We start from the raw sequence: 11,398 nt of genomic DNA on the forward strand, positions 1-11,398 counted from the left end.
GTTAATACCCACTGTAGAGTATAGTGATTAAATCTCTCAATTCAGGGTCAGACAGATTTAAAAATTGAGCTTCACATCTTTCAAGCACATCTTGTCCTCTCCTGGGCACACTGTTATACTTCTCTGAGATCGTATTTGTAAGAAAATGGGGTAAATGATAGATGTATCTCAGGGGGCTATTAACTCAGAATTAAATAAGAGAGCAGTTGAAGAGAAAGTCCCTAACACATAGTGAATGCACAAAAAAGTTTGCTTTTCTTATTAAAACATTGAATGACTTCGGGTTTAAATTAATAATAAGTCTATTCAAATTTTATGAAAAAACAAATAACATACAGTTTTAGTCTGGAGTCCATCTGAAATATTAGTAAATTAATATTATTGAATGTGGTAGCTTATTAATTACATATAAATTATTTGCTTTTGCTAAAGAAATGTTATTAAACAGGAGGAATTGTAGCAAGAACGAGTTTTTATTACCTGTTTCACAAAAAAGGCACATAACTAATGGAATCATGTAATAACCAAAGAGTTCTTATTTGGACAAATAGCTCTGGTACAAAAAAACTACAAATACAAGAGGATTCTAATGACTAAAGTTAAAAAAAAGATGTAACTATGCCACCAAATTTTTATTCAGTACACAAAATCTTAAGGTATGGAAATTACATATTGATCAACGGTAACTTTTTATTTGGTAGGTGACTTCTAACAAGAATAAAATTAATTTATTTTGGCTTTATAATCTTTATGTTATTTACAATATTTTCATTTATTTTAAATATTTTAGAAGCTTAACATTGTACCATAGTTTTAGTCAAGATCGTATCACAGACCTTTTCTATATTTTAACATATGTTAAAATTGTCATTTTAATTATTTAAAAAGCCATATAGAAGATAAAAAACAAGGCAAAATATTCATATTTCTGCAATTCAACAACTATTGTGACCACTTAATGTTTCTACTCTTAATTCAACTTCCAGTTTTTGCTCATATATTTGTTTGTGCCTACTTATTTTATTTTAGCAAAATTATATTCTTAGAGAAACTACAATATCTCTTACGCACTTGACATAATAGCAAATTTATTTTCAAAAGTGTATTTGTTTTCTTGCAGTGCATTATTTTATTATATTTTACTAGAATAAGGTATTTTCTAAATTTTGTGGGAAAAGAGAGGAACACATAAGTTGATAGATAAATGATTATCCGTTGTTACTCTCTATATTTTTAATTACTGGTGATATGATATTAGTGTTAACCAACACATTCTTTGCTTAAATCTATATTTATTATTTTGCATACGTATTATTGACCCACTTCTGTATTATCAACTTATAAATCTCTAAGGTTTTCAGAATCTCAGTTTTAAAAACATTTTATATAGAAGAATAATCTAATGGTAACATTTACATATTAAATATTTCTATTTGAGATAGCTTAGCTACAATTCTCAAAAAACAACTTAAAATATTTACAATAATAGCTTTTCTAAAATTAATATACAAAATAGATGGATATACTACGACTCCTCTCAAATAGTGACTCAACTTGTTACAGGATTTCTATCTATAATGGATAGTAATGTTAAGGATACTGCATTTAGATTTATTTGTGCATCTTCTTAAATAGTGGAGTTTTAAATATCAGATGGGTAAAAGTTACTTGTGAGATGATTTCACAAGATGAATCCTTCATAGTGCATAAAGCTGCTGCAGGTGCTGGCTGACAGGTTTCATCTGAGTTCGAAATTCTTATGAAACCTCAAGCCCATTTCTGACTCGAAAAGGAAAATGAGAAATTGCAAAGACTTTAAATTCACAATGTGCCTGGGGCAAAGATGAAATTTAATTCAGCAAGTCCTATTACTCATGGCAGACAAAGCCAAAATTGTTTTATTTTATGATAGCACATTAACCTTTTTTGGAAAAATAAAAGGTAAAACTGGGGAAACAAACCTCATCCATTTTAAACTACTATAGCACAATAACATATATATGATGAAACAAATTTTAAGGAAAAAACTTTACAAAGTTTTCAGTTTTGCATAAAATATTTAAATATATGTTTCATTTTAATAATGTCTTGAATATAAGTAATGACATTTGAATTTTAAGAGTGCATGATCCAGGAAAAGTTTTTATATTTAAAAGCTAAAGAGAAAACAAGAATGTGAAAGATATTAAACAACAATAGATTTTTTCAATTAAGTAACAGTATAATAGCGAGTAAAGCTATTACAAGTATATCTTTGATGTCTTAGAATCTCAGATTTCTAACAGAATAGCATCTGAAAATAAGGACCTTTAAAATATCAAGAATGGTTTTCAGGAGATCAATACATCAAAAATTTTACTTATATTCCTAAGTTTCCCATTTTTACACATCAAAACAGAAACACAGTGTACTTTGGACGTGATTAGTTTATTGCTTTCTTGGGTGATGAGTTCAGCATTGGTTGTGGGGCCTGGTGTTCCAGGGCCTTCTGCGCTCCACATCGTTCAGGCTTGGCCCTATCATGCCTGTGTGTTCACAATGTGTTCTACCACACATTCCTCTGAACTGCTGAACTCTGCAATGCCCAGTCTACAAAAATACATAATTAGGTTGTCAGATCCACTCTTATTTGTCCTTATCTTGTCAATGCATGTGTACTATTTATTAATGAATTCCTGGGGCACTGTAACCACTACACCTCCCAATGGGCTTCTTACTAATATTCCTTTCTCTTCCCAAGAACACCAGTTTAATTAAACATCATTGGCCTAAAGGTGCGAGACTCCCAATTCCATCAGCAATCTTTCTTTACCATGTAAACTGCCTGCAGTTCCATTTTAGCTGCTTCCTAAATTGTGCCTGTGTCAGTACATTATTCCCTGGAAAGTTCATTTTTCTCCAAGAGGAACGTTGCACTTTTGTAGTTCCCTTTTACAGAAGGGGAACACTTTCAAAAGACCCCCATGTATGCTTAAAACTGAGAATAGTACCAAATCCTACATACACTGTTTTTTCCTGTACATACATCACCTATGACAAAGTTTACTTAATTAGGCACAGTAAGAGATTAAAAACAATAGCTAAGATTAAAACAGAACAATCATGACAATATACAGTAATAAAAGTAATCACATGCTATGGTTGGATTTTTTGCAGTTTGAAGATACAACAGAAAATGTAGCACGTGTATGTTTCCCTTCTTTACAATGTCACAAATAGAAGATTCATTCTTACTATGGATCTCAGCAACCTCAATAGACATTTTTGTCTTTCCCTATTAAGTCAAGAACCTTCACATAAAGGAAGCACTTTATGGCTTCTCTTTGGCATCACTGAATTGCCAGCATCACTACTTCTGTGCTTTGGGTCATTATTACATAAAATAAGGAACGTGAACACATGCACTACAGAACGTGTGACAGTCAATCTAATAATGGAGATGGCTCCTAAGTGACTAATGAGCCAATAGCACAGACAGGTTGGATCTGCTGGACAAAGAGATGATTAATATCCTGAATGGGGTGGAGCAGGGCAGCACTAGATTTTATCTCAGTACTCAGAACAGAACCCAATTTAAAACTTAGGAATTTTCTATTTCTGGAATTTTCCATTAATATTTTTGGGGTGCCATTGACTGCAGGTAGCTGAAACATCAGAAAGCAAAACCAAGAATAAGTGGGACTACCATATAGATAAAATGCACTTTAGTTTCCTAGGCATGTATTACATGCCTACTCTCTTTTAGAGAGTAGATTTCTACACTGATTCACTCTACACCTGGAGCTGAAATATAATGGTGTTGCACAGGAAAACAAGTGTGTTACAGGCGTAAATGCTTCCAAAGTTACATGCATTTGTGTCTTTATATTTTCATTGCAATATTGAAATTGTATTTACTCCTTTTGTCACTTTGCAAACATTTATTGAGCTTTAACAAGCACCATGAAAGGCAAGTGAAATACAAAAATTATGATTGAATATCTACCCCACAGATACACTATTTATTGAAATACAAAAATAATGATTGGACTCCTAACCCACAGAAACACTGTTTATTGATTTCATTAACAATCTTTCCTTCAGTATTGACTGCCATAGAACATAACCAGAGGTTAAATGAATTGTGACATATAAAACATTTCGTGGCTTGACATATGTTTGTCAGTACATTTTAAAAATGACAATCCATTGGGATATTTTAGGTCACACATTTGTTCATGTATTATTCATTCATTTATTTGTACATGTATTCATTCATTTATTCATTCATCTATATACTAAACAAATATTTTTTGAGCGCATACTATGTATCAGGCCATGTTCTTGGCACTGTGAACAAGACACCTCACCCCTGATGAAGGGGTAAGTTGGTGTTGAGTTAACAGGGAGTGAGCTGTTTGGAAAACACTTTGAGCTTAGATAGCTTATGTTGAATATTACGATTTAGTAGGTGTCATGTATTTTGATTACAATGCAATGTGATTGCAAATAGTGGTTTGATTTTTGAGGAAGTCATTGGTGGCTTTTTGAGAATAGTTTTGGTCATAATGGTGAAAGAAAATGCCTGTTTGGTGGGTATAAAAGGCAGAGTGGAAATAGAGGAATAAAAGCTATGATAAGCAACTTTGTCTAGGCATGTTGGTGCAAAGGGGAAAAAGAGAGTTGAGGAAATGCCTGGATAGGTGGTGGAGTGAAGATAGCTGTTTGTTTTGTTTTGTTCTGCTTTGCTTTTAAATGGTGAGACAAAATAATAGCATATTTTATGATTGTGAGGATGTTCTAATAGAGAAGAAAAATGAGAATGCAAAAGAGAAAATGAAAAATTGCTAGCATGGTAACCTTGAGAAATAGAATACGACCTGGTGTCTAACAGAGGAAGTGGTTGTATACTGAAGCATGAGTAGTTTTATCAATAGAATGCGTGAGTAAAGATACTGGTACATAAGTAGGCATGCAGTAGAAATCCACAAATTCCTCTTAAATTTTCTTAGTAAAGCATGAAGTTTTCTTTTTGAAAAATTTAAGTTAACACCCTATTGTATATGCTATATTTGATCCAAAATATATTTTAGCTTAATTATCTTGTATTAATAATGGTTTTATTTTCTTCCCTCCAGGAGCTCACATGTCAAATCAAAATGTAGAAGAACATAATAGGTTAATATAGTAGATTGAGGCTACTTGGTTTTGAAAAGTTGCTTTCCTGTAATTAACCATGTGATTTTGAGCAAGTTATTTAAACTCTCTAAGCCTGATCACTTTATCTGTAAAGTGGCAAAATAAAATAAAATGAGTAAAATAAAATAAATGCTTCATAAGGTTGTTGTGAGGATTTACGAAGATACTGTCCAGTAAATGTCTTTTATACAATGTCTAGAATAATATAACACTTTAACTATCATTAATCAAAATGCGGTGATGTTGCCATATGTATATATATGTATATAATTTTCTAAATAAAAAATAAATACATGACACTTTCTTCAGCTATTTTTTCTTACTTATCCATGACTCTGTTTTAGTGACATAAGTGCCATCACTTCAAGACAAGTTCTACATATTCAATTCCTGACATTCTCCTCCTCCTTTCCCTCCATTGTATTATTTGACATGACCACGCAGTATGAAAAACAATTTTTCTTCACTAGCTTCTGGAGGTTTCCTCTTGGCTTAAGTTAATAAATTATAACTACTTAATTGTATGCATATGTATATGTATAGGTAAATGTGTATACATATATATATATATTTTTTAAATCCTAATTTTAAATAGGTAAATTTTATCTTTAGCCGAACAAGTCTTTAAAATTAAAGTTTTGCAGGGCATGGTGGCTCATGCCTATAATGCCAGCACTTTGGGAGGCCAAGGCGGGCAGATCACAAGGTCAGGAGTTTGAGATCAACTTGACCAACATGGTGAAACCCTGTCTCTACTAAAAATACAAAAATTAGCTAGGCATGGTGGCGCATGCCTGTAATCCTAGCTACTCAGGAGGCTGAGACAGGAGAATCACTTGAACCCAGGAGGCGGAGGTTGCAGTGAGCCAAGATCACGCCACTGAACTCCAGCCTGGTGACAGAGCGAGACTCCATTTCAAAAAAAAAAAATCAAAGTTTCAATAAGAAGTGTTGAGATATTTCTTCTTAAAAGTTGTTCTCTCTCTTATCATTTAGTTTTGAAGTCCTCATTTTAGGTTAAAATACTAGACTCAGTTACCTTCCTAACTTTTGATTTTGCTTGGTGTCCTCAGTGTCAAGAGTTGCTCTCTGGCTGTTGTTCTAATTCATTAAAATTGTCTTTTTCTACTTACCGAACGTTTATGAGTCCAGGTAGCAAGAAAAACTAATTACGGAGATAGGTAAGAGACTTGGCATTTTTCTTTCAGTTCTCTTGGTCTAATATTTCTTTGCTTTTTCTCTTCATGAGAGAAGATAAAAAATACCCCACTACTTTGGAACATAGGGTCTTACTAACTCAATTTCTTTCGTTTTAAAAGGTTTTCCTACTTCATGCTATCCTTGAATCTTTGCTCATTTTTTTTCTTCCCAATAAGCAACTTTTTTATACTTAGCGTATTTGATTTAAAATTGCTTTCGTTTTGAAAGGGTCTCTTAGCTAAATTCTTAGTCCCTTAGTAACACCCTTGGCAACTCCAGATAAAAACTGCATTACCAGTTATTTTGGAGAATCTTCAAAACCTCATTTAAAAGCTAAAATTCTGAAGTGAAACAATTTGCACAATAAGTAAATATTTAATTAAGCAGTTATCATTATAGCAAAATAAGTAATGCTGTGTTTACCTTGAGTATAGGTCCAGTGTAAGATTAAGCTTATACTGCATGGTTAAATCAATTTTTGCAGATAGAAATCAGGAAAATATTGTATGCAAGTTTTATACTCAAACTCAGAATTATGTAGGGAGGCAGTAAGCTCTTTACAAATCAGTTCAAAAATACTTACTTGAGGAGGAATATTTTCATGAGTGCTTGCAACAATAGAAGTAATCCAGTTTGCAGGCAGTTGAGTTGGGGGCACTGTTTCCTTCAACATTCAGTGTTTTAACTAAGTCATGAAGGTCAGAGTAGAATGAGCTGTGATAGGGGCTTTGTTTACAGTGAACAATTTCTAACGAAGGGGCAAAACTGATATAGAAATACATAAATGTAAAAGATATATGTGCATGCACACACAAACATGCACACATATATGGGTGTGCATAAGTATACAAAAATTGATATGGATACACAGCAATGAACAAACAGAAGATTATTTTATAAATCAGAATTAATGTATTATATTGTGAATTATTTTCAAATTTCTCATGAATTAGTCTAAATGCACCTTTTTAAAAGGAGTTAAAAATTAAAAGAATCGTGTTTTACTCTGATGAGAAATGGGAAACCAAATAATGTTGGAAGAAAGACACAAGACAAAAGGAAAAGTATGATGCAATAAATTACATTAAGTAAATCACAAAGCCAGTGATCACCATCTCTTTATGTAACAGTAGGAAAATGCTGGGCTAGAAGTGACAAATTTCCAAGTGAGAAAATGTTAACAGCACAAATGAGAATTTCAACATTTTTACAAGAGGCAGGAAGAAAGATGTCTGAAATGAGGCAAGTGTGCAATGAAGTGAAAATCAAAACATGATAAGCTCTGCATATGTAAAAATGGAAACCAAGACTGAGACTGAACGAGAAAGCCCAAGCAATGTCAAGTCTCACCCTACTTAAAAATGAACTGGAGTGCACATGTCAGCAGCAAATTTGTCCATTCTAAGACTTTCATCTGCAGAGAGGAGCCTGTCAAAGCAGGTCCAGATGTCAATCACTGCACCATTTTCCCCAAAACAGAGCAGCTCTTTTTGGTTTGAACCCAGCTGCAGTCAATGTATTGCTCTCTGCCCCACTGTTTTGCAGAAATCCTAGCTACAAAATACGGCAAGGGTGATGGATACATAGCAGATGGACACATTGCCAAAACATCTAAAGCTTTGCTTGCTTCTTTGTTAGCAAAGAAAGGAAGAGGAACAAATGCCAGCAACAAACAGTTCTCAGGCAGGAAAAATAAACACTGAAGAAAAACTGTATCTTGCCAGAACAGATGATCAATAAATTAAAACATCTGATGATAAAACGCTCTGTCCAGATGGCATTTATCGCTGACTTCTCAAGGAAAATAATATTGATGGGTAGAAAAAATTACCATTTCCATAGATAATTTAACTCCTGCTGAAATCTTGAGAGGTAGACATGGCAGAAAAAATTTAATTATGTCTATTTAATTTTGTTTTACTCCACAGTAAATAATAACCAATACCATAGTGTTTTTCACCAACTTTTTCTGGTTCTGTACCTAGACATAAGAAAGAGTTGTTTTCCATCCTGCTAGCAGTTTTTTTTTAGTAGAAAATAATTCATGCCTATCACAAACTTATTGATTAAGAAATTAAGCACATCCGGTGTGATTGTCCTGGGAGAGAACTTATGGAAGTTTGTGCATAGTTTTCCTCTGAGTTTTGACCCGTACACCTTTTCCTTTGCTGATTTTGCTTTGTATCTTTTTGTTGTAATAAATCATGCCATGTGTACAACTATATGCTGAGTCCTGTGAGTTCTCCTAGCAGTGACTGAACTTTGGTCTTGGCCTTGTAAACTCACACATGATTTCACTTCCAGATTGATAGCATTAAAAGTAAGTTCATGACTAGGTATGTCCCCTTTTCTGTCCTGTAAATTATGAATGCAGGAGTTGATGCCTCCTTCAGCGCGGGAATTTGAGCGTTTTGTAAAGCACAGTGGCATCTTTACAACAAGTGAGGATACCTTTGTTGTTCTAAATCATTGAGATTTTGGTGTTATTAATTCAGTATAAATGTTCCATCTGATTTAAATATGAATTAATGAAGTCAGGATAGTCATAGTATGCCTACTGGTGTCTTCAAGTCAATAGACCATAGTAAACAAATTGTGTAGAATATTGTACAAAACAATTGGACAGTTGCAAAGCACCTAGAAGTGATATGTCTTGTTTGGAAGGGCTCAATATGCTAATAAAGACTAGAGGGTATCATTTTCTTTTCTAGTATCATTAGAGGTGATCTTCACTAAAAGGTCTAACAATTTTCTGAGGCCAATGCATCATATTTCATAACATCAAGCTTGGGATGCATTTAGTTTAAGGTTAGTGGGCTAACCTAGGAAACTCACAGACGTGAATAAAGCCTGAATCTAGATGAATAAGTTGGGTTTGGGGTCTACATGTGGGGATCCGAGCCCAGAGATTTGATACTAATCCAGGAAAGCAGGCCATGAAGATTAGAGAGAGAAAGAGAGAACTTCAGAATGTAGCTTTGTAACATTGCCAACCAAGTCAAACATGCTCACCCATGGGCAGTCAAAGCGACAGAAAAGTACATGCCAACATTATAGTAGACCTGCAAGAAGCTTCCAGCAAGCCTAGTGTAGCTGTCAGTAGTATAACAAGAGAGGAGTCTGAGGACAGGAAAACCACACAGCAGAACTAGGGAAGGGTTTCTCAACTGTAATGCTTTCTTGTATAGGGCTGTGCTCTGCATTGTAAGATATTTAGAAGCATTTTTGGACTCTACCCAGTAGAAGCCATTAGTATCCTTGAGTTTTGACAACAATAACACCCAACTTTGCCAGATATCCTCTGGGGGAAAAAATTAGTCCCAGTTGCAAACCACTGGGCTAGAGCATAAGGCAGAAAACTCATATCCTAAGAAAGAAACAAGACAAATAAGATCTGCTCAAAATTTAGGGTACCTGGGCACAAGGGTAAAACACTAGTACAAAGGAAATGGGTAGTGGAAAAAATCCCATTCATTGGAATATAAATATGAGGCTGGAATACTAGATTTATTTTCGCCAACAAAGAGCCAAATCCAAGAAAAGCAGACTTACTATACCGCCCTGAGAGAGATATTATCTTTAATTTAAATTTAAAACATTTAATTAAAAAATTAAAGATAGTAATTTTTTTAATATAGAGCAACTAGGTAGCCTGCTGTGCTTTCTCTCTTTTATTATGTGTGTGTGTGTGTGCGCGTGCGCACGGGCATGTGCTCACTTTCATGGAGGGGAGGACAGGCCTAGAGGCCTCCAGTAAGAAAATTCTCTTTGCTGATCTTGTGACCAGTGCTTCCAAGGTTGCTGGGGTTTGAGGTCTTGTTCAGTCTCAGAGACATCTTATGCCACTCCCTTGTTAGCACATGGATTAGTGGCTTCAACCATCAATACTCCACTTCTTTCTTCTTTTCCTTTTCTTTGCTACTGTTCTACACAGTGAGGAGAAACAGATGTTTCAGAGCAGTGAGATATTACTCAGAGCTCTGCTTCCTGCTATCTGCCTACTCCTTCCTCTCCCTCTGCACTGAGACAGCACTCAGAGACAGGGCCTCCTCTGGACTCAAAATGAGTTAATGCTCCCGAATGGTGGGTCCCATCGCTCTGCCCCAATATTGTCAAACCTAGGTAACTTGGGAATTGAAATTCTACCTTTCTAAACCCCATCACCAATCAGCCATTTGGTGGATAGTTTGTGCTCAGTAAGTGCTTATTAGATAAATAACTACAGTGTATTCAACCACGCAATTCACTGACATTATCTTGACCTCTCACAACAGCTCTTCGTGTTTTGCATTGCCATGCCCATTCTGCAGATGAGACGATGAGGCTTGATGAGGTTACATCAGCTCCTTAATGTTACAGAACTACTATATACCCTTTCGATATGAGCTCAAACTCATGTCCATCTGATGCCGAAGCTTATGATTTTCGTTGCTACCATTGTTTCTACCATAAAGAACTGTCACAGTGATTCTTACAAATAAGGATGCATTAAAATTATTTGCAATCTTGATAAAAAAGGATTTCTGGGATCCACCTCGGAGTTTCTGAGTCAGTAGGACTGGGGTAAGGTTAAGAATTTGCATTTTCAACAAATCTCCAAGTGTTGTCGATTACAGTGATAAGGAGGCCCAGCTTTGGAAACTCTTGATCTAATGAGGGAATAAATTAATATTTTTAAATGAAAATCTACTGTTATGATAAGACATAATCATATATTTAAAAGCATCCATAAGAAGGAGACATTCCATATTTTTTAAGCAGAACATAATATCCACAGTGATATATTCAGAAAAGTTGGGATAAACAAAAAGGGTAATAAGAACAGAAATGAGAGTTTCCTGTGGTGTCTACATAAACAAGAAAAAAAAAAAGGAGAGAACATTAAACATGAGGAACTGAAAAATAAAAAGATTAGCAACTTCAACATGGCTTATTTCTTGCTTATATTTTTCTTTCTTTCTAGGATTGTAATTCAATGTGGCATGTGAAAAAATATTAAAATTTAAATCCATGAAGGCCG

Source organism: Rhinopithecus bieti, unplaced genomic scaffold (assembly GCF_001698545.2).
Source record: "Rhinopithecus bieti isolate Rb0 unplaced genomic scaffold, ASM169854v2 scaffold_1295, whole genome shotgun sequence".
Classification (NCBI taxonomy): domain Eukaryota; kingdom Metazoa; phylum Chordata; class Mammalia; order Primates; family Cercopithecidae; genus Rhinopithecus; species Rhinopithecus bieti.